At 43.3% G+C, this 24,030-nt stretch overlaps 5 non-coding genes across 5 annotated transcripts; all 5 read right to left on the bottom strand.

The window, feature by feature from the left end:
* Positions 1 to 2,417: 2,417 nt before the first annotated feature.
* trnav-cac (transfer RNA valine (anticodon CAC)) lies at positions 2,418 to 2,490 on the bottom strand. Its single transcript has one exon. It is a non-coding gene; the product is annotated as a tRNA-Val (tRNA).
* Positions 2,491 to 5,164: 2,674 nt separating this feature from the next.
* Positions 5,165 to 5,237, bottom strand: trnav-aac (transfer RNA valine (anticodon AAC)). Its single transcript has one exon. It is a non-coding gene; the product is annotated as a tRNA-Val (tRNA).
* A 6,563-nt stretch (positions 5,238 to 11,800) lies between these two features.
* trnav-cac (transfer RNA valine (anticodon CAC)) lies at positions 11,801 to 11,873 on the bottom strand. The gene has a single exon. It is a non-coding gene; the product is annotated as a tRNA-Val (tRNA).
* A 2,673-nt stretch (positions 11,874 to 14,546) lies between these two features.
* trnav-aac (transfer RNA valine (anticodon AAC)) lies at positions 14,547 to 14,619 on the bottom strand. The gene has a single exon. It is a non-coding gene; the product is annotated as a tRNA-Val (tRNA).
* Positions 14,620 to 20,041: 5,422 nt separating this feature from the next.
* On the bottom strand, positions 20,042 to 20,114 carry trnav-cac (transfer RNA valine (anticodon CAC)). Its single transcript has one exon. It is a non-coding gene; the product is annotated as a tRNA-Val (tRNA).
* Positions 20,115 to 24,030: the final 3,916 nt, after the last annotated feature.

Here is a 24,030-nt window from a genome sequence, read left to right as displayed (position 1 = left end):
CGGAGTTGGATAAATATCCGAATGAAAAAAATTGCACAGCTGTGGGTAAATGACAGGGGAGTGAGACTTGTTGAGAGTTGGCATGGGCTCGACGGGCTGCAACCATTCCCTTATTCTTTGATTTTATAAGTTAGTGGCACATTTAATAGTGTGCATGTCAGCAGAATATTGAAAGGGACATGGATTCAGTCGGCACAACGAGAGGCATCTGATTCAGAAGATTCGGGTGCACGAAAATTCGGGTTTAATGACTTTAAAAGCATCATTTTTGTTTTGTGAACATTCGGTCAGAGAAATGTTTGGGAAAATAATTTTTTGCTGAGAAGGGCTCAGCACTTCATCTTCTTTTTGGCTGTTAGGGCCACACTTCTTTTCGATGTTATTATTCCAGAATGCATATTTTCTTTGCTGTTTCACAATAACCAGTCCCTTGCACTACAGTCTATCTCACTGTTTCCAACGTCCCATGTACATGTTACCAGCAAGGAACATTTTGAAGCAGACTTTTAAAGCATAGTGTCCAAAATGGTTTATGGATTCAGAGGTAAAGTGCAGAGCACAGATAAGTTATTCAATTAAGGACTCTCCTTCAGTTAACATTTCTTTAGTTGTGCAAATGAAGATCATCAGTCAATTAATGATGTTTTCCCATGAAGACAGGATAACATTTAATGATTATGCATTTTCTAAGTAAAAGCCCATGTGATTCAGGGCGCAATGGCAAATTGGATCCAAATTTGGCTCAGAGGCAGGAAGCAAACGGTAATGTTTGATGGGTGTTTTTGTGACTGGAAGGATGTTTCTAGTGGGGTTCCACAGTTTTCAGTGCCAGATCCATTGCTTTTTATGGTATTTATCAATGATCTAAACTTGAATATCGGTGTTATGATTACGAAGTTTTCAGGTGTTATTAAAATAGGCAGTGGGTTGATAATGAAGAAGAAAGCTGGAGACTCCAGGAAGATATCAATCAACTGATAAGGGGGTAGAGTTGTGGCAAATGGAATTTAATCCAGAGATGTGAGAGATCGCGCATTTGTGGAGGGCTAACAACGAAAGGGAATACACATCAACTGGTATGACATTGAGAAGTGTAGAGGAACAAAGGTAACTGGGTTTGCTTGTCCACAGCTCCCTGAAGGTAGCTGGCCAGTTGGAAAAGTTGGTTAAGAAGTCATATGGAATGGTTGCATTTATTGGCAGAAGCAAGGAACAGAACAGCAAGTGGGTTATGCTAGAACTGTATAAAATGCTGGTTAGGCCACAGCTGGAGTACTGCGTGCAGTTCTGGTCACCGCATTGAAGGAAGAACGTGAATACGCTGGAGAGGGTACAGAGGAGATTTACGTAGATGTTGCCGGGAGTGGAGCAACTTTGCTATGAGGACAGATTGGCTAGGATGGGTTTGTTTTCCTTGGAACAGAGGAGTCTGATGGGCGGCAGCATTGAGGTGTCCAAACATAGGAGCGGCCTAGATATTGTTAATTAAAAGGGTCTATTCCACATAGTGGAGTGGTCAACAACCAGGCTGCATAATTTAAAAGTAATTAGTGTAAGTTTTAAAGGGGATTTGAAGTGAACATTCTGCAAGCAGATGTTTGTGGGGGTCTCAAACTCACTGCCTGAAAGTGTGGTGCAGGCAGAAGCCCTCACCACATTTAACAAGTTCTTAGATGTGCAAATGAAATGCAATAAGGTGCATGGGTACACACCTAAAACTGGGCATTTGTTGGCCGGTGCAGATACGATGGGCTTAAATGACTCTTTCCATGCTGTAAACCTCTATGATTATATAATTATCGGTTAGGATTACTTTCATGATGCAATACGTGGCAATCAGATAATTAATGGTGTTTCCAGTGAAGAAGTGTTCGTGCAAGCTGGGGCTCGAACTCAGGAAGCTGAGATGAAGCATCTTATGAGGCTGCTGTTTGGTGTACGGGGAGCGTTGTCTCGAACGGTGGCATTTTGCAGCCCAGTGAAGGGCGGTAAACCGCTGTTTGATGCTGCATTCTCCGCTTTCCGCCGGCAGCGGCTGATTGGAGAGTGTGGGAGTGGAAGTTAGGGCTTGTCCCGCCCTCACTCACTCTGGAGCTGGTGAAGAGCGATTAGTCGATGGGTTTGTTTGTGCTTTAATTTTCTGTTGTGAAGCGTGGTGGCGTGGCAGGATCCTTTAATAATCTCTCACAGCTGACCTGAATGCACGGAATGTGCAGCTTTGAGATATGGTTTCTCCAGCGTCAGGGCTGGAAACGGCAGGGAGTGAGAGACACTGTGTAAAATTTGAGTGTGAACAGAGCTGCAGAGAGAAATCAGCAAATGGACCAGCATCGTGAGACACTGCACTCTGTTAATATTGAACCACTAATATGAATGATTTAATTTTATCTAATCATTAATTGAACACGTTTGCATAATGTTTCCGCCCGGTTTCGAACCGGGGACCTTGCGCGTGTGAGACAAAAGTGATAACCACTACACTACGGAAACGCTGTGCCAGTAACATCGTTGGGAACATAACCAGAGCTTTAACCTCAACAGCTGGACTACACTTCTGGAGCTTGTGTCACGAGAATAGAATGACGGTGCTATATTTCGCAAGGTTGTGAGTGAGGCAGGAATTGATCCCGTGTTTCTCTGCCTTTATACATAGGAACAGGAGTGGCCATTCCTCAGCAAGTAGTTAGAATCTGGAATACATTGCTCTACAGGGCGGTGGAGTCAGACTCAATCTTATCTTTCAAAACGGAGCTGGATAAGTATCCGAATGAAAAAAATTGCACAGCTGTGGGTAAGTGACAGGGGAGTGAGACTTGTTGAGAGTTGGCATGGGCTCGACGGGCTGCATCCATTCCATTATTCTTTGATTCTATAAGTTAGTGGCACATTTAATAGTGTGCATGTCAGCAGAATATTGAAAGGGACATGGATTCAGTCGGCACAACGAGAGGCATCTGATTCAGAAGATTCCGGTGCATGAAAATTCGGGTTTAATGACTTTAAAAGCATCATTTTTCTTTTGTGAAGATTCGGTCAGAGAAATGTTTGAAAAAGAATTTTTTGCTGAAAAGGGCTCAGCAATTCATCTTCTTTTTGGCTGTTAGGGCCACACTTCTTTTCGATGGTATTCTTCCAGAATGTTTATTTTCTTTGCTGTTTCACAATAACCAGTCCCTTGCACTGCAGTCTATCTCACTGTTTCCAACGTCTCATGTACATGTTACCAGCAATGAACATTTTGAAGCAGACTTCTAAAGCACAGTGTCCAAAATGGTTTATGGATTCAGAGGTAAAGTGCAGAGCACAGATAAGTTATTCAATTAAGGATTCTCCTTCAGATAACATTTCTTTAGTTGTGCAAATGAAGATCATCAGTCAATTAATGATGTTTTCCCATGAAGGCAGTATAACATTTAATGATTATGCATTTTCTAAGTAAAAGCCCATGTGATTCAGGGCGAAGTGGCAAATTGGATCCAAATTTGGCTCAGAGGCAGGAAGCAAAGGGTAATGTTTGATGGGTGTTTTTGTGACTGGAAGGATGTTTCCAGTGTGGTTCCACAGTTTTCAGTGCCAGATCCATTGCTTTTTATGGTATTTATCAATGATCTAAACTTGAATATAGGTGTTATGATTACGAAGTTTTCAGGTGTTATTAAAATAGGAAGTGTGGTTGATAATGAAGAAGAAAGCTGGAGACTCCAGGAAGATATCAATCAACTGATAAGGGGGTAGAGCAGTGGCAAACTGAATTTAATCCAGAGATGTGAGAGATCGCGCATTTGTGGAGGGCTAACAATGAAAGGGAATACACATCAACTGGTATGACATTGAGAAGTGTAGAGGAACAAAGGTAACTGGGATTGCTTGTCCACAGATCCCTGAAGGTAGCTGACCAGTTGGAAAAGTTGATTAAGAAGTCATATGGAATGGTTGCATTTATTGGCAGAAGCAAGGAACAGAACAGCAAGTGGGTTGTGCTAGAACTGTATAAAATTCTGGTTAGGCCACAGCTGGAGTACTGCGTGCAGTTCTGGTCACCGCATTGAAGGAAGAACGTGAATACGCTGGAGAGGGTATAGAGGAGATTTACGTAGATGTTGCCGGGAGTGGAGCAACTTTGCTAAAAGGACAGATTGGATAGGATGGGTTTGTTTTCCTTGGAACAGAGGAGGCTGATGGGCGACCGCATTGAGGTGTATAAAAATAGGAGAGGCCTAGATATTGTTGATTAAAAGGGTCTATTTCACATAGTGGAGTGGTCAACAACCAGGCTGCATAATTTAAAAGTAATTAGTGTAAGGGTTAAAGGGGATTTGAAGTGAACATTCTGCATGCAGATGTTTGTGGGGGTTTCAAACTCACTGCCTGAAAGTGTGGTGCAGGCAGAAACCCTCACCACATTTAACAAGTTCTTAGATGTGCACATGAAATGCAATAAGGTGCAGGGGTGCACACCAAAAACTGGGCATTTGTTGGCCGGTGCAGATACGATGGGCTTAAATGACTCCTTCCATGCTGTAAACCTCTATGATTATATAATTATCGGTTAGGATTACTTTCATGATGAAAAACGTGGCAATCAGATAATTAATGCTGTTTCCACTGAAGAAGTGTTCGTGCAAGCTGGGGCTCGAACTCAGGAAGCTGAGATCAAGCATCTTATGAGGCTGCTGTTCGGAGCACGGGGAGCGTTGTCTCGAACGGTGCCATTTTGCAGCCCAGTGAAGGGCGGTAAACCGCTGTTTGATGCTGCATTCTCCGCTTTCCGCCGGCAGCGGCTGATTGGAGAGTGTGGGAGCGGAAGTTAGGGCTTGTCCCGCCCTCACTCACTCTGGAGCTGAGGAAGAGCGATTAGTCGATGGGTTTGTTTGTGGCTTTAATTTTCTGTTGTGAAGCGTGGTGGCGTGGCAGGATCCTTTAATAATCTCTCACAGCTGACCTGAATGCACGGAATGTGCAGCTTTGAGATATGGTTTCTCCAGCGTCAGGATTGGAAACGGGAGGGAGTGAGAGACACTGTGTCGAATTTGAGTGTGAACAGAACTGCAGAGAGAAATCAGCAAATCGAACAGCATCGTGAGACACTGCACTCTGTTAACATTGAACCACTAATATGAATGATTTAATTTTTTCTTATCATTAATTGAACACGTTTGCATAATGTTTCCGCCCGGTTTCGAACCGGGGACTTTTCGCGTGTTAGGCGAACGTGATAACCACTACACTACGGAAACGCTGTGGCAGTAATATTGTTGGGAACATAACCAGAGCTTTAACCTCAACAGCTGGACGACACTTCTGGAGCTTGTGTCACGAGAATAGAATGACGGTGCTATATTTAGCAAGGTTGTGAGTGTGGCAGGAATTGATCCCGTGTTTCTCTGCCTTTATACATAGGAACAGGAGTGGCCATTCCTCAGCAAGTGGTTAGAATCTGGAATAGACTGCTCTAAAGGGCGGTGGAGTCAGACTCAATCTTATCTATCAAAACGGAGTTGGATAAGTATCCGAATGAAAAAAATTGCACAGCTGTGGGTAAATGACAAGGGACTGAGACTTGTTGAGAGTTGGCATGGGCTCGACGGGCTGCAACCATTCCCTTATTCTTTGATTGTATAAGTTAGTGTCACATTTAATAGTGTGCATGTCAGCAGAATATTGAAAGGGACATGGATTCAGTCGGCACAACGAGAGGCATCTGATTCAGAAGATTCGTGTGCACGAAAATTCGGGTTTAATGACTTTAAAAGCATCATTTTTGTTTTGTGAAGATTCGGTCAGAGAAATGTTTGGGAAAATAATTTTTTGCGGAAAAGTGCTCAGCACTTCATCTTCTTTTTGGCTGTTAGGGCCACACTTCTTTTCGATGGTATTCTTCCAGAATGTATATTTTCTTTGCTGTTTCACAATAACCAGTCCCTTGCACTACAGTCTATCTCACTGTTTCCAACGTCCCATGTACATGTTACCACAAGGAACATTTTGAAGCAGACTTCTAAAGCACAGTGTCCAAAATGGTTTATGGATTCAGAGGTAAAGTGCAGAGCACAGGTAAGTTATTCAATTAAGGACTCTCCTTCAGTTAACATTTCTTTAGCTGGTCAAATGAAGATCATCAGTCAATTAATTATGTTTTCCCATGAAGGCAGGATAACATTTAATGATTATGCATTTTCTAAGTAAAAGCCCATGTGATTCAGGGCGAAGTGGCAAATTGGATCCAAATTTGGCTCAGAGGCAGGAAGAAAAGGGTAATGTTTGATGGGTGTTTTTGTGACTGGAAGGATATTTCCAGTGGGGTTTCACAGATTTCAGTGCCAGATCCATTGCTTTTTATGGTATTTATCAATGATCGAAACTTGAATATAGGTGTTATGATTACGAAGTTTTCAGGTGTTATTAAAATAGGCAGTGTGGTTGATAATGAAGAGGAAAGCTGGAGACTCCAGGAAGATGTCAATCAACTGATAAGGGGGTAGAGCAGTGGCAAATGCAATTTAATCCAGAGATGTGAGAGATCGCGCATTTGTGGAGGGCTAACAAGGAAAGGGAATACACATCAACTGGTATGACATTGAGAAGTGTAGAGGAACAAAGGTAACTGGGATTGCTTGTCCACAGATCTCTGAAGGTAGCTGGCCCGTTGGAAAAGTTGGTTAAGAAGTCATATGGAATGGTTGCATTTGTTAAAGCACATGGGATTGGGGGTAGTGTGCTGACATGGATTGAGAACTGGTTGTCAGACAGGAAGCAAAGAGTAGGAGTAAATGGGGACTTTTCAGAATGGCAGGCAGTGGCTAGTGGGGTACCGCAAGGTTCTGTGCTGGGGCCCCAGCTGTTTACACTGTACATTAATGATTTAGACGAGGGGATTAAATGTAGCATCTCCAAATTTGCGGATGACACTAAGTTGGGTGGCAGTGTGAGCTGCAAGGAGGGTTCTATGAGGCTGCAGAGCGACTTGGATAGTTTAGGTGAGTGGGCAAATGCATGGCAGATGAAGTATAATGTGGATAAATGTGAGGTTATCCACTTTGTTGGTAAAAACAGAGAGACAGACTATTATCTGAATGGTGACAGATTAGGAAAAGGGCAGGTGCAAAGAGACCTGGGTGTCGTGGTACATCAGTCATTGAAGGTTGGCATGCAGGTACAGCAGGCGGTTAAGAAAGCAAATGGCATGTTGGCCTTCATAGCGAGGGGATTTGAGTACAAGGGCAGGGAGGTGTTGCTACAATTGTACAGGGCCTTGGTGAGGCCACACCTGGAGTATTGTGTACAGTTTTGGTCTCCTAACCAGAGGAAGGACATTCTTGCTATTGAGGGAGTGCAGCGAAGGTTCACCAGACTGATTCCCGGGATGGCGGGACTGACCTATCAAGAAAGACTGGATCAACTGGGCTTGTATTCACTGGAGTTCAGAAGAATGAGAGGGGACCTCATAGAAACGTTTAAAATTTGACGGGTTTAGACAGGTTAGATGCAGGAAGAATGTTCCCAATGTTGGGGAAGACCAGAACCAGGGGACACAGTCTGAGGATAAGGGGGAAGCCATTTAGGACCGAGATGAGGAGGAATTTCTTCACCCAGAGAGTGGTGAACCTGTGGAATTCTCTACCACAGAAAGTTGTTGAGGCCAATTCACTAAATATATTCAAAAAGGAGTTAGATGAAGTCCTTACTACTAGGGGAATCAAGGGGTATGGTGAGAAATCAGGAATGGGGTACTGAAGTTGCATGTCCAGCTATGAACGCATTGAATGGCGGTGCAGGCTAGAAGGGCCGAATGGCCTACTCCTGCACATATTTTCTATGTTTCTATGTTTCTATTGGCAGAAGCAAGGAACAGAACAGCAAGTGGGTTATGCTAGAACTGTATAAAATTCTGGTTAGGCCACAGCTGGAGTACTGTGTGCAGTTCTGGTCACCGCATTGAAGGAAGAACGTGAATACGCTGGAGAGAGTACAGAGGATATTTACGTAGATGTTGCCGGGAGTGGAGCAACTTTGCTATGAGGACAGATTGGATAGGATGGGTTTGTTTTCCTTGGAACAGAGGAGGCTGATGGGCGACAGCATTGAGGTGTATAAAAATAGGAGGGGCCTAGATATTGTTGATTAAAGGGGTCTATTTCACATAGTGGAGTGGTCAACAACCAGGCTGCATAATTTCAAAGTAATTAGTGTAAGGGTTAAAGGGGATTTGAAGTGAACATTCTGCATGCAGATGTTTGTGGGGGTCTCAAACTCACTGCCTGAAAGTGTGGTGCAGGCAGAAACCCTCAGCACATTTAACAAGTTCTTAGATGTGCACATGAAATGCAATAAGGTGCAGGGGTACACACCTAAAACTGGGCATTTGTTGGCCGGTGCAGATACGATGGGCTTAAATGACTCCTTCCATGCTGTAAACCTCTATGATTATATAATTATCGGTTAGGATTACTTTCATGATGCAAAACGTGGCAATCAGATAATTAATGGTGTTTCCAGTGAAGAAGTGTTCGTGCAAGCTGGGGCTCGAACTGAGGAAGCTGAGATAAAACATCTTATGAGGCTGCTGTTCGGTGTACGGGGAGCGTTGTCTCGAACGGTGGCATTTTGCAGCCCAGTGAAGGGCGGAAAACCGCTGTTTGACGCTGCATTCTCCGCTTTCCGCCGGCAGCGGCTGATTGGAGAGTGTGGGAGCGGAAGTTAGGGCTTGTCCCGCCCTCACTCACTCTGGAGCTAGGGAAGAGCGATTAGTCGATGGGTTTGTTTGTGGCTTTAATTTTCTGTTGTGAAGCGTGGTGGCGTGGCAGGATCCTTTAATAATCTCTCAGAGCTGACCTGAATGCACGGAATGTGCAGCTTTGAGATATGGTTTCTCCAGCGACAGGGCTGGAAACGGGAGGGAGTGAGAGACACTGTGTAGAATTTGAGTGTGAACACAACTGCAGAGAGAAATCAGCAAATGGAACAGCATCGTGAGACACTGCACTCTGTTAATATTGAACCACCAATATGAATGATTTAATTTAACTAATCATTAATTGAACACGTTTGCATAATGTTTCCGCCTGGTTTCGAACAGGGAACTTTTCGCGTATTAAGCAAACGTGATAACCACTACACTACGGAAACACTGTGGCAATAACGGTATTGGGAACATAACCAGAGCTTTAACCTCAATAGCTGGACTGCACTTCTGGAGCTTGTGTCACGAGAAGAGAATGACGGTGCTCTTTTTAGCAAGGTTGTGAGTGTGGCAGGAACTGATCCCGTGTTTCTCTGCCTTTATACATAGGAACAGGAGTGGCCATTCCTCAGCAAGTGGTTAGAATCTGGAATACACTGCTCTAAAGGGCGGTGGAGTCAGACTCAATCTTATCTTTCAAACGGAGTTGGATAAGTATCCGAATGAAAAAAATTGCACAGCTGTGGGTAAATGACAGGGGAGTGAGACTTGTTGAGAGTTGGCATGGGCTCGACGGGCTGCAACCATTGCCTTATTCTTTGATTCTATAAGTTAGTGGCACATTTAATAGTGTGCATGTCAGCAGAATATTGAAAGGGACATGGATTCAGTCGGCACAACGAGAGGCATCTAATTCAGAAGATTCGAGTGCACGAAAATTCGGGTTTAATGACATTAAAAGCATCATTTTTGTTTTGTGAAGATTCGGTCAGAGAAATGTTTGGGAAAATAATTTTTTGCTGAACAGGGCTCAGCACTTCATCTTCTTTTTGGCTGTTAGGGTCACATTTCTTTTCGATGGTATTCTTCCAGAATGTATATTTTCTTTGTTGTTTCACAATAACCAGTCCCTTGCACTACAGTCTATCTCACTGTTTCCAACGTCTCATGTACATGTTACCAGCAATGAACATTTTGAAGCAGTCTTCTAAAGCACAGTGTCCAAAATGGTTTCTGGATTCAGAGGTAAAGTGCAGAGCACAGATAAGTTATTCAATTAAGGACTCAACTTCAGTTAACATTTCTTTACTTTTGCAAATGAAGATCATCAAGTCAATTAATGATGTTTTCCCATGAAGGCAGGATAACATTTAATGATTATGCACTTTCTAAGTAAAAGCCCATGTGATTCAGGGCGAAGTGGCAAATTGGATCCAAATTTGGCTCAGAGGCAGGAAGCAAAGGGTAATATTTGATGGGTGTTTTTGTGACTGGAAGGATGTTTCCAGTGGGGTTCCGCAGTTTTCAGTGCCAGATCCATTGCTTTTTATGGTATTTATCAATGATCTAAACTTGAATATATGTGTTATGATTACGAAGTTTTCAGGTGTTATTACAATAGGCAGTGGATTGATAATGAAGAAGAAAGCTGGAGACTCCAGGAAGATATCAATCAACTTATAAGGGGGTAGAGTTGTGGCAAATGCAATTTAATCCAGAGATGTGAGAGATCGCGCATTTGTGGAGGGCTAACAACGAAAGGGAATACACATCAACTGGTATGACATTGAGAAGTGTAGAGGAACAAAGGTAACTGGGTTTGCTTGTCCACAGCTCCCTGAAGGTAGCTGGCCAGTTGGAAAAGTTGGTTAAGAAGTCATATGGAATGGTTGCATTTATTGGCAGAAGCAAGGAACAGAACAGCAAGTGGGTTATGCTAGAACTGTATAAAATTCTGGTTAGGCCACAGCTGGAGTACTGCGTGCAGTTCTGGTCACCGCATTGAAGGAAGAACGTGAATACGCTGGAGAGGGTACAGAGGAGATTTACGTAGATGTTGCCGGGAGTGGAGCAACTTTGCTATGAGGACAGATTGGCTAGGATGGGTTTGTTTTCCTTGGAACAGAGGAGTCTGATGGGCGGCAGCATTGAGGTGTCCAAACATAGGAGCGGCCTAGATATTGTTAATTAAAAGGGTCTATTTCACAAAGTGGAGTGGTCAACAACCAGGCTGCATAATTTAAAAGTAATTAGTGTAAGTTTTAAATGGGATTTGAAGTGAACATTCTGAAAGCAGATGTTTGTGGGGGTCTCAAACTCACTGCCTGAAAGTGTGGTGCAGGCAGAAGCCCTCACCACATTTAACAAGTTCTTAGATGTGCAAATGAAATGCAATAAGGTGCATGGGTACACACCTAAAACTGGGCATTTGTTGGCCGGTGCAGATACGATGGGCTTAAATGACTCTTTCCATGCTGTAAACCTCTATGATTATATAATTATCGGTTAGGATTACTTTCATGATGCAATACGTGGCAATCAGATAATTAATGGTGTTTCCAGTGAAGAAGTGTTCGTGCAAGCTGGGGCTCGAACTCAGGAAGCTGAGATGAAGCATCTTATGAGGCTGCTGTTTGGTGTACGGGGAGCGTTGTCTCGAACGGTGGCATTTTGCAGCCCAGTGAAGGGCGGTAAACCGCTGTTTGATGCTGCATTCTCCGCTTTCCGCCGGCAGCGGCTGATTGGAGAGTGTGGGAGTGGAAGTTAGGGCTTGTCCCGCCCTCACTCACTCTGGAGCTGGTGAAGAGCGATTAGTCGATGGGTTTGTTTGTGGCTTTAATTTTCTGTTGTGAAGCGTGGTGGCGTGGCAGGATCCTTTAATAATCTCTCACAGCTGACCTGAATGCACGGAATGTGCAGCTTTGAGATATGGTTTCTCCAGCGTCAGGGCTGGAAACGGGAGGGAGTGAGAGACACTGTGTAAAATTTGAGTGTGAACAGAGCTGCAGAGAGAAATCAGCAAATGGACCAGCATCGTGAGACACTGCACTCTGTTAATATTGAACCACTAATATGAATGATTTAATTTTATCTAATCATTAATTGAACACGTTTGCATAATGTTTCCGCCCGGTTTCGAACCGGGGACCTTGCGCGTGTGAGACAAAAGTGATAACCACTACACTACGGAAACGCTGTGCCAGTAACATCGTTGGGAACATAACCAGAGCTTTAACCTCAACAGCTGGACTACACTTCTGGAGCTTGTGTCACGAGAATAGAATAACGGTGCGATATTTAGCAAGTTTGTGAGTGTGGCAGGAATTGATCACGTGTTTCTCTGCCTTTATACATAGGAACAGGAGTGGCCATTCCTCAGCAAGTGGTTAGAATCTGGAAAACACTTCTCCAAAGGGCGGTGGAGTCAGACTCAATCTTATCTTTCAAAACGGAGTTGGATAAGTATCCGAATGAAAAAAATTGCACAGCTGTGTGTAAATGACAGGGGAGTGAGACTTGTTGAGAGTTGGCATGGGCTCGACGGGCTGCAACCATTCCCTTATTCTTTGATTCTATAAGTTAGTGGCACATTTAATAGTGTGCATGTCAGCAGAATATTGAAAGGGACATGGATTCAGTCGGCACAACGAGAGGCATCTGATTCAGAAGATTCGGGTGCACGAAAATTCGGGTTTAATGACTTTAAAAGCATCATTTTTGTTTTGTGAAGATTCGGTCAGAGAAATTTTTGGGAAAAGAATTTTTTGCTGAAAAGGGCTCAGCACTTCATCTTCTTTTTGGCTGTTAGGGCCACACTTCTTTTCGATGGTATTCTTCCAGAATGTATATTTACTTTGCTGTTTCACAATAACCAGTCCCTTGCACTACAGTCTATCTCATTGTTTCCAACGTCCCATGTACATGTTACCAGCAAGGAACATTTTGAAACAGACTTCTAAAGCACAGTGTCCAAAATGGTTTATGGATTCAGAGGTAAAGTGCAGAGCACAGCTAAGTTATTCAATTAAGGACTCTCCTTCAGTTAACATTTCTTTAGTTGTGCAAATGAAGATCATCAGTCAATTAATGATGTTTTCCCATGAAGGCAGGATAACATTTAATGATTATGCATTTTCTAAGTAAAAGCCCATGTGATTCAGGGCGAAGTGGCAAATTGGATCCGAATTTGGCTCAGAGGCAGGAAGCAAAGGGTAATGTTTGATGGGTGTTTTTGTGACTGGAAGGATGTTTCCAGTGGGGTTCCACAGTTTTCAGTGCCAGATCCATTGCTTTTTATGGTATTTATCAATGATCTAAACTTGAATATAGATGTTATGATTCCGAAGTTTTCAGGTGTTATTAAAATAGGCAGTGTGGTTGATAATGAAGAAGAAAGCTGGAGACTCCAGGAAGATATCAATCAACTGATAAGGGGGTAGAGAAGTAGCAAATGGAATTTAATCCAGAGATGTGAGATCGCGCATTTGTGGAGGGCTAACTAGGAAAGGGAATACACATCAACTGGTATGACATTGAGAAGTGTAGAGGAACAAAGGTAACTGGAATTGCTTGTCCACAGAACCCTGAAGGTAGCTGGCCAGTTGGAAAAGTTGGTTAAGAAGTCATATGGAATGGTTGCATTTATTGGCAGAAGCAAGGAACAGAACAGCAAGTGGGTTATGCTAGAACTGTATAAAATTCTGGTTAGGCCACAGCTGGAGTACTGCGTGCAGTTCTGGTCACCGCATTGAAGAAAGAACGTGAATACGCTGGAGAGGGTACAGAGGAGATGTACGTAGATGTTGCCGGGAGTGGAGCAACTTTGCTATGAGGACAGATTGGATAGGATGGGTTTGTTTTCCTTGGAACACAGGAGGCTGATGGGCGACAGCATTGAGGTGTATAAAAATTGGAGGGGCCTAGATATTGTTGATTAAAAGGGTCTATTTCACATCGTGGAGTGGTCAACAACCAGGCTGCATAATTTAAAAGTAATTAGTGTAAGTTTTAAAGGGGATTTAAAGTGAACATTCTGCAAGCAGATGTTTGTGGGGGTCTCAAACTCACTGCCTGAAAGTGTGGTGCAGGCAGAAGCCCTCACCACATTTAACAAGTTCTTAGATGTGCAAATGAAATGCAATAAGGTGCATGGGTACACACCTAAAACTGGGCATTTGTTGGCCGGTGCAGATACGATGGGCTTAAATGACTCTTTCCATGCTGTAATCCTCTATGATTATATAATTATCGGTTAGGATTACTTTCATGATGCAATACGTGGCAATCAGATAATTAATGGTGTTTCCAGTGAAGAAGTGTTCGTGCAAGCTGGGGCTCGAACTCAGGAAGCTGAGATGAAGCATCTTATGAGGCTGCTGTTCGGTGTACGGGGAGCGTTCGCTCGAACGGTGGCATTTTGCAGCCCAGTGAAGAGCGGTAAACCGCTGTTTGATGCTGCATTCTCCGCTTTCCGCCAGCAGCGGCTGATTGGAGAGTGTGGGAGCGGAAGTTAGGGCTTGTCCCGCCCTCACTCACTCTGGAGCTGGGAAAGAGCGATTAGTGGATGGGTTTGTTTGTGGCTTTAATTTTCTGTTGTGAAGCGTGGTGGCGTGGCAGGATCCTTTAATAATCTCTCACAGCTGACCTGAATGCACGGAATGTGCAGCTTTGAGATATGGTTTCTCCAGCGTCAGGGCTGGAAACGGGAGGGAGTGAGAGACACTGTGTAGAATTTGAGAGTGCACAGAACTGCAGAGAGAAATCAGCAAATGGAACAGCATCGTGAGACACGGCACTCTGTTAATATTGAACCCCTAATATGAATGATTTAATTTTATCTTATCATTAATTGAACACGTTTGCATAATGTTTCCGCCCGGTTTCGAACCGGGCACCTTGCGCGTGTTAGGCGAACGTGATAACCACTACACTACGGAAACACTGTGGCAGTAACACCGTGGGGAACATAACCAGAGCTTTAACCTCAACAGCTGGACTACACTTCTGGAGCTTGTGTCACGAGAATAGAATGATGGTGCTATATTTAGTAAGGTTGTGAGTGTGGCAGGAATTGATCCCGTGTTTCTCTGCCTTTATACATAGGAACAGGAGTGGCCATTCCTCAGCAAGTGGTTAGAATCTGGAATACACTTCTCTAAAGGGCGGTGGAGTCAGACTCAATCTTATCTTTCAAAACGGAGTTGGATAAGTATCCGAATGAAAAAAATTGCACAGCTGTGGGTAAGTGACAGGGGAGTGAGACTTGTTGAGAGTTGGCATGGGCTCGACGGGCTGCATCCATTCCCTTATTCTTTGATTCTACAAGTTAGTGGCACATTTAATAGTGTGCATGTCAGCAGAATATTGAAAGGGACATGGATTCAGTCGGCACAACGAGAGGCATCTGATTCAGAAGATTCCGGTGCACGAAAATTCGGGTTTAATGACTTTAAAAGCATCATCTTTCTTTTGTGAAGATTCGGTCAGAGAAATGTTTGAAAAATAATTTTTTGCTGAAAAGGGCTCAGCACTTCATCTTCTTTTTGGCTGTTAGGGCCACACTACTTTTCGATGGTATTCTTCCAGAATGTATATTTTCTTTGCTGTTTCACAATAACCAGTCCCTTGCACTGCAGTCTATCTCACTGTTTCCAACGTCTCATGTACATGTTACCAGCAATGAACATTTTGAAGCAGACTTCTAAAGCACAGTGTCCAAAATGGTTTATGGATTCAGAGGTAAAGTGCAGAGCACAGATAAGTTATTCAATTAAGGATTCTCCTTCAGTTAACATTTCTTTAGTTGTGCAAATGAAGATCATCAGTCAATTAATGATGTTTTCCCATGAAGGCAGGATAACATTTAATGATTATGCATTTTCTAAGAAAAAGCCCATGTGATTCAGGGCGAAGTGGCAAATTGGATCCAAATTTGGCTCTGAGGCAGGAAGCAAAGGGTAATGTTTGATGGGTGTTTTTGTGACTGGAAGGATGTTTCCAGTGGGGTTCCACAGTTTTCAGTGCCAGATCCATTGCTTTTTATGGTATTTATCAAAGATCTAAACTTGAATATAGGTGTTATGATTACGAAGTTTTCAGGTGTTATTAAAATAGGCAGTGTGGTTGATAATGAAGAAGAAAGCTGGAGACTCCAGGAAGATATCAATCAACTGATAAGGGGGTAGAACAGTGGCAAATTGAATTTAATCCAGAGATGTGAGAGATCGCGCATTTGTGGAGGGCTAACAAGGAAAGGGAATACACATCAACTGGTATGACATTGAGAAGTGTAGAGGAACAAAGGTAACTGGGATTGCTTGTCCACAGATCCCTGAAGGTAGCTGACCAGTTGGAAAAGTTGATTAAGAAGTCATATGGAATGGTTGCATTTATTGGCAGAATCAAGGAACAGAACAGCAAGTGGGTTATGCTAGACCTGTATAAAATTCTGGTTAGGCCACAGCTGGAGTACAGCGTGCAGTTCTGGTCACCGCATTGAAGGAAGAACGTGAATAAGCTAGAGCGGGAACAGAGGAGATTTACGTAGATGTTACAGGGAGTGGAGCAACTTTGCTAGGAGGACAGATTGATTCGGATGGGTTTGTTTTCCTTGGAACAGAGGAGGCTGATGGGCGACAGCATTGAGGTGTATAAAAATAAGAGCGGCCTAGATATTGTTGATTAAAAGGGTCTATTTCACAGAGTGGAGTGGTCAACAACCAGGCTGCATAATTTAAAAGTAATTAGTGTCAGGTTTAAAGGGGATTTGAGGTGAACATTCTGCATGCAGATGTTTGTGAGGGTCTCAAACTCACTGCCTGAAAGTGTGGTGCAGGCAGAAACCCTCACCACATTTAACAAGTTCTTAGATGTGCACATGAAATGCAATAAGGTGCAAGGGTACACGCCTAAAACTCGGCATTTGTTGGCCGGTGCAGATACGATGGGCTTAAATGACTCCTTCCATGCTGTAAACCTCTATGATTATATAATTATCGGTTCGGATTACTTTCATGAGGCAAAACGTGGCAATCAGAAAATTAATGGTGTTTCCAGTGAAGAAGTGTTTGTGCAAGCTGGGGCTCGAACTCAGGAAGCTGAGATGAAGCATCTTATGAGGCATGCTGTTCGGTGTACGGGGAGCGTTGTCTCGAACGGTGGCATTTTGCAGCCCAATGAAGGGCAGTAAACCGCTGTTTGATGCTGCATTCTCCGCTTCCCGCCGGCAGCGGCTGATTGGAGAGTGTTGGAGCGGAAGTTAGGTCCTGTCCCGCCCTCACTCACTCTGGAGCTGGGGAATAGTGATTAGTCGATGGGTTTGTTTGTGGCTTTAATTTTCTGTTGTGAAGCGTGGCGGCGTGGCAGGATCCTTTAATAATCTCTCACAGCTGACCTGAATGCACGGAATGTGCCGCTTTGAGATATGGTTTCTCCAGCATCAGGGCTGGAAACGGGAGGGAGTGAGAGACACTGTGTAGAATTTGAGTGTGTACAGAACTTTCGAGAGAAATCAGCAAATGGAACAGCATCGTGAGACACTGCACTCTGTTAATATTGAACCACTAATATGAATTATTTAATTTTTTCTAATCATTAATTGAACACGTTTGCATAATGTTTTCGCCCGGTTTCGAACCGGGGACATTTCGCGTGTTTGGCGAACGTGAAAACCATTACACTACGGAAACGCTGTGGAGTTAACACTGTTGGGAACATAACCAGAGCTTTAACCTCAACACCTGGACTACACTTCTGGAGCTTGTGTCACGAGAATAGAATGACGGTGCTATATTTAGCAAGGTTGTGAGTGAGGCAGGAATTGATCCCGTGTTTCTCTGCCTTTATGCATAGGAACATGAGTGGCCATTCCTCAGCAAGTAGTTAGAATCTGGAATACATTGCTCTAAAGGGCGGTGGAGTCAGACTCAATCTTATCTTTCAAAACGGAGTTGGATAAGTATCCGAATGAAAAAAATTGCACAGCTGTGGGTAAATGACAGGGGAGTGAGACTTGTTGAGAGTTGGCATGGGCTCGACGGGCTGCAACCATTCCCTTATTCATTGATTCTATAAGTTAGTGGCACATTTAATAGTGTGCATGTCAGCAGAATATTGAAAGGGACATGGATTCAGTCGGCACAACGAGAGGCATCTGATTCAGAAGATTCGGGTGCACGAAAATTCGGGTTTAATGACTTTAAAAGCATCATTTTTGTTTTGTGAAGATTCGGTCAGGGAAAAGATTGGGAAAATAATTTTTTACTGAAAAGGGCTCAGCACTTCATCTTCTTTTTGGCTGTTAGGGTCACACTTCTTTTCGATGGTATTCTTCCAGAATGTATATTTTCTTTGCTGTTTCACAATAACCAGTCCCTTGCACTACAGTCTATCTCACTGTTTCCAACGTCTCATGTACATGTTACCAGCAATGAACATTTTGAAGCAGACTTCTAAAGCACAGTGTCCAAAATGTTTTATGGATTCAGAGGTAAAGTGCAGAGCACAGATAAGTTATTCAATCAAGGACTCTCTTTCAGTTAACATTTCTTTAGTTGTGCAAATGAAGATCATCAGTCAATTAATGATGTTTTCCCATGAAGGCAGGATAACATTTAATGATTCTGCATTTTCTAAGTAAAAGCCCATGTGATTCAGGGCGAAGTGGCACATTGGATCCAAATTTGTCTCAGAGGCAGGAAGCAAAGGGTAATGTTTGATGGGTGTTTTTGTGACTGGAAGTATGTTTCCAGTGGGGTTCCGCAGTTTTCAGTGCCAGATCCATTGCTTTTTATGGTATTTATCAATGATCTAAACTTGAATATAGGTGTTATGATGACGAAGTTTTCAGGTGTTATTAAAATAGGCAGTGGGTTGATAATGAAGAAGAAAGCTGGTGACTCCAGGAAGATATCAATCAACTGATAAGGGGGTAGAGCAGTGGCAAATGGAATTTAATCCAGAGATGTGAGAGATCGCGCATTTGTGGAGGGCTAACAAGGAAAGGGAATACACATCAACTGGTATGACATTGAGAAGTGTAGAGGAACAAAGGTAACTGGGATTGCTTGTCCACAGATCCCTGAAGGTAGCTGGTCAGTTGGAAAAGTTGGTTAAGAAGTCATATGGAATGGTTGCATTTATTGGCAGAAGCAAGGAACAGAACAGCAAGTGGGTTTTGCTAGAACTGTATAAAATTCTGGTTAGGCCACAGCTGGAGTACTGCGTGCAGTTCTAGTCACCGCATTGAAGGAAGGACGTGAATACGCTGGAGAGGGTACAGATGAGATTTACGTAGATGTTGCCGGGAGTGGAGCAACTTTGCTATGACGACAGATTGGATAGGATGGGTTTGTTTTCCTTGGAACAGAGGAGGCTGATGGGCGACAGCATTAAGGTGTAAATAAAAAGGAGGGGCCTAGATATTGTTGATTAAAAGGGTCTATTTCACATAGTGGAGTGGTCAACAACCAGGCTGCATAATTTAAAAGTAATTAGTGTAAGGGTTAAAGGGGATTTGAAGTGAACATTCTGCATGCAGATGTTTGTGGGGGTCTCAAACTCACTGCCTGAAAGTGTGGTGCAGGCAGAAACCCTCAGCACATTTAACAAGTTCTGAGATGTGCACATGAAATGCAATAAGGTGCAGGGGTACACACCTAAAACTGGGCATTTGTTGGCCGGTGCAGATACGATGGGCTTAAATGACTCCTTCCATGCTGTAAACCTCTATGATTATATAATTATCGGTTAGGATTACTTTCATGATGCAAAACGTGGCAATCAGATAATTAATGGTGTTTCCAGTGAAGAAGTGTTCGTGCAAGCTGGGGCTCGAACTCAGGAAGCTGAGATGAAGCATCTTATGAGGCTGCTGTTTGGTGTACGGAGAGCGTTGTCTCGAACGGTGGCATTTTGCAACCCAGTGAAGGGCGGTAAACCGCTGTTTGATGCTGCATTCTCCGCTTTCCGCCGGCAGCCGCTGATTGGAGAGTGTGGGAGCGGAAGTTAGGGCTTGTCCCACCCTCACTCACTCTGGAGCTGCGGAAGAGCGATAAGTCGATGGGTTTGTTTGTGGCTTTAATTTTCTGTTGTGAAGCGTGGTGGCGTGGCAGGATCCTTAAATAATCTCTCACAGCTGAGCTGAATGCACAGAATGTGCAGCTTTGAGATATGGTTTCTCCAGCGTCAGGGCTGGAAACGGGAGGGAGTGAGAGACACTGTATAGAATGTGAGTGTGAACAGAGCTGCAGAGAGAAATCAGCAAATGGACCAGCATCGTGAGACACTGCACTCTGTTAATATTGAACCACTAATATGAATGATTTAATTTTATCTAATCATTAATTGAACACGTTTGCATAATGTTTCCGCCCGGTTTCGAACCAGGGACCTTGCGCGTGTGAGGCGAACGTGATAACCACTACACTACGGAAACGCTGTGGCAGTAACATTGTTGGGAACATAACCAGAGCTTTAACCTCAACAGCTGGACTACACTTTTGGAGCTTGTGTCACGAGAATAGAATGACGGTGCTATATTTCGCAAGGTTGTGAGTGAGGCAGGAATTGATCCCGTGCTTCTCTGCCTTTATACATAGGAGCAGGAGTGGCCATTCCTCAGCAAGTAGTTAGAATCTGGAATACATTGCTCTAAAGGGCGGTGGAGTCAGACTCAATCTTATCTTTCAAAACGAAGCTGGATAAGTATCCGAATGAAAAAAATTGCACAGCTGTGGGTAAGTGACAGGGGAGTGAGACTTGTTGAGAGTTGGCATGGGCTCGACGGGCTGCAACCATTCCCTTATTCTTTGATTCTATAAGTTAGTGGCACATTTAATAGTGTGCATGTCAGCAGAATATTGAAAGGGACATGGATTCAGTCGGCACAACGAGAGGCATCTGATTCAGAAGATTCGGGTGCACGAAAATTCGGGTTTAATGACTTTAAAAGCATCATTTTTGTTTTGTGAAGATTCGGTCAGAGAAATGTTTGGGAAAATAATTTTTTGCTGAAAAGGGCTCAGCACTTCATCTTCTTTTTGGCTGTTCGGGTCACACTTCTTTTCGATGGTATTCTTCCAGAATGTATATTTTCTTTGCTGTTTCACAATAACCAGTCCCTTGCTTAACAGTCTATCTCACTGTTTCCAACGTCTCATGTACATGTTACCAGCAATGAACATGTTGAAGCAGACTTCTAAAGCACAGTGTCCAAAATGGTTTATGGATTCAGAGGTAAAGTGCAGAGCACAGATAAGTTATTCAATCAAGGACTCTCTTTCAGTTAACATTTCTTTAGTTGTGCAAATGAAGATCATCAGTCAATTAATGATGTTTGCCCATGAAGGCAGGATAACATTTAATGATTATGCATTTTCTAAGTAAATGCCCATGTGATTCAGGGCGAAGTGGCACATTGGATCCAAATTTGTCTCAGAGGCAGGAAGCAAAGGGGAATGTTTGATGGGTGTTTTTGTGACTGGAAGGATGTTTCCAGTTGCGTTCCGCAGTTTTCAGTGCCAGATCCATTGCTTTTTATGGTATTTATCAATGATCTAAACTTGAATATAGGTGTTATGATTCCGAAATTTTCAGGTGTTATTAAAATCGGCAGTGGGTTGATAATGAAGAAGAAAGCTGGAGACTCCAGGAAGATATCAATCAACTGATAAGGGGGTAGAGCAGTGGCAAATGGAATTTAATCCAGAGATGTGAGAGATCGCGCATTTGTGGAGGGTTAACAAGGAAAGGGAATACACATCAACTGGTATGACATTGAGAAGTGTAGAGGAACAAAGGTAACTGGGATTGCATGTCCACAGATCCCTGAAGGTAGCTGGCAAGTTGGAAAAGTTGGTAAAGAAGTCATATGGAATGGTTGCATTTATTGGCAGAAGCAAGGAACAGAACAGCAAGTGGCTTAAGCTAGAACTGTATAAAAGTCTGTTTGGGCCACAGCTGGAGTACTGCGTGCAGTTCTGGTCACCGCATTGAAGGAAGAACGTGAATACGCTGGAGAGGGTACAGAGGAGATTTACGTAGATGTTGCCGGAAGTGGAGCAACTTTGCTATGAGGACAGATTGGATAGGATGGGTTTGTTTTCCTTAGAACAGAGGAAGCTGATGGGCGACAGCATTGAGGTGTATAAAAATAGGAGGGGCCTAGATATTATTGATTAGAAGTGTCTATTTCACATAGCGGAGTGGTCAACAACCAGGCTGCATAATTTAAAAGTAATTAGTGTAAGGGTTAAAGGGGATTTGAAGTGAACATTCTGCATGCAGATGTTTGTGGGGGTCTCAAACTCACTGCCTGAAAGTGTGGTGCAGGCCGAAACCCTCACCACATTTAACAAGTTTTTAGATGTGCACATGAAATGCAATAAGGTGCAGGGGTACACACCTAAAACTGGGCATTTGTTGGCCGGTGCAGATACGATGGGATTAAATGACTCCTTCCATGCTGTAAATCTCTATGATTATATAATTATCAGTTAGGATTACTTTCATGATGCAAAACGTGGCAATCAGATAATTAATGGTGTTTCCAGTGAAGAAGTGTTCGTGCAAGCTCGGGTTCGAACTCACGAAGCTCAGATGAAGCATCTTATGAGGCTGCTGTTCGGTGCACGGGGAGCGTTGTTTCGAACGGTGGCATTTTGCAGCCCAGTGAAGGGCGGTAAACCGCTGTTTGATGCTGCATTTTCGGCTTTCCGCCGGCAGCGGTTGATTGGAGAGTGTGGGAGCGGAAGTTAGGGCTTGTCCCGCCCTCACTCACTCTGGAGCTGGGGAAGAGCGATTAGCCGATGGGTTTGTTTGTGGCTTTAATTTTCTGTTGTGAAGCGTGGCGGTGTGGCAGGATCCTTTAATAATCTCTCACAGCTGACCTGAATGCACGGAATGTGCAGCTTTGAGATATGGTTTCTCCAGCGTCAGGGCTGGAAACGGGAGGGAGTGAGAGACACTGTGTAGAATTTGAGTGTGAACAGAACTGCAGAGAGAAATCAGCAAATGGAACAGCATCGTGAGACACTGCACTCTGTTAACATTGAACAACTAAACTGAATGATTTAATTGTATCTTATAATTAATTGAACACGTTTGCATAATGTTTCCACCCAGGGACCTTTCGCGTGTGAGGCGAAAGTGATAACCACTACACTACGGAAACGCTGTGGCAGTAACATTGTTGGGAACATAACCAGAGCTTTAACCTCAACAGCTGGACCACACTTCTGGAGCTTGTGTCATGAGAATAGAATGACGGTGCTATATTTAGCAAGGTTGTGAGTGTGGCAGGAATTGATCGCGTGTTTCTCTGCCTTTATACATAGGAACAGGAGTGGCCATTCCTCAGCAAGTGGTTAGAATCTGGAATACACTGCGCTAAAGCGCGGTGGAGTCAGACTCAATCTTATCTTTCAAAACGGAGTTTGATCAGTATCCGAATGAAAGAAATTGCACAGCTGTGGGTAAATGACAGGGGAGTGAGACTTGTTGAGAGTTGGCATGAGCTCGACGGGCTGCAACCATTCCCTTATTCTTTGATTGTATAAGTTAGTGGCACATTTAGTAGTGTGCATGTCAGCAGAATATTGGAAGGGACATGGATTCAGTCGGCACAACGAGAGGCATCTGATTCAGAAGATTTGGGTGCACATAAATTCGGGTTTAATGACTTTAAAAGCTTCATTTTTGTTTTGTGAAGATTCGGTCAGAGAAATGTTTGGGAAAAGAATTTTTTACTGAAAAGACCTCAGCACTTCATCTTCTTTTTGGCTGTTAGGGCCACACTTCTTTTCCATAGTATTCTTCCAGAATGTATATTTTCTTTGCTGTTTCACAATAACCAGTCCCTTGCACTACAGTCTATCTCACTGTTTCCAACGTCCCATGTACATGTTACCAGCAAGGAACATTTTGAAGCACACTTCTAAAGCACAGTGTCCAAAATGGTTTATGGATTCAGAGGTAAAGTGCAGAGCACAGATAAGTTATTCAATTAAGGACTCTCCTTCAGTTAACATTTCTTTAGTTGTGCAAATGAAGATCATCAGTCAATTAATGATGTTTTCCCATGAAGGCAGGATAACATTTAATGATTATGAATTTTCTAAGTAAAAGCCCATGTGATTCAGGGCGAAGTGGCAAATTGGATCCAAATTTGGCTCAGAGGCAGGAAGCAAAGGGTAATGTTTGATGGGTGTTTTTGTGACTGGAAGGATGTTTCCAGTGGGGTTCCACAGTTTTCAGTGCCAGATCCATTGCTTTTTATGGTATTTATCAATGATCTAAACTTGAATATAGGTGTTATGATTACGAAGTTTTCAGGTGTTATTAAAATAGGCAGT

Source organism: Pristiophorus japonicus, chromosome 3 (genome assembly GCF_044704955.1).
Source record: "Pristiophorus japonicus isolate sPriJap1 chromosome 3, sPriJap1.hap1, whole genome shotgun sequence".
Classification (NCBI taxonomy): Eukaryota; Metazoa; Chordata; class Chondrichthyes; family Pristiophoridae; genus Pristiophorus; species Pristiophorus japonicus.
Note: the sequence above shows the minus strand (reverse complement) of the source record. Positions and strands in the feature narration are given on the sequence as shown.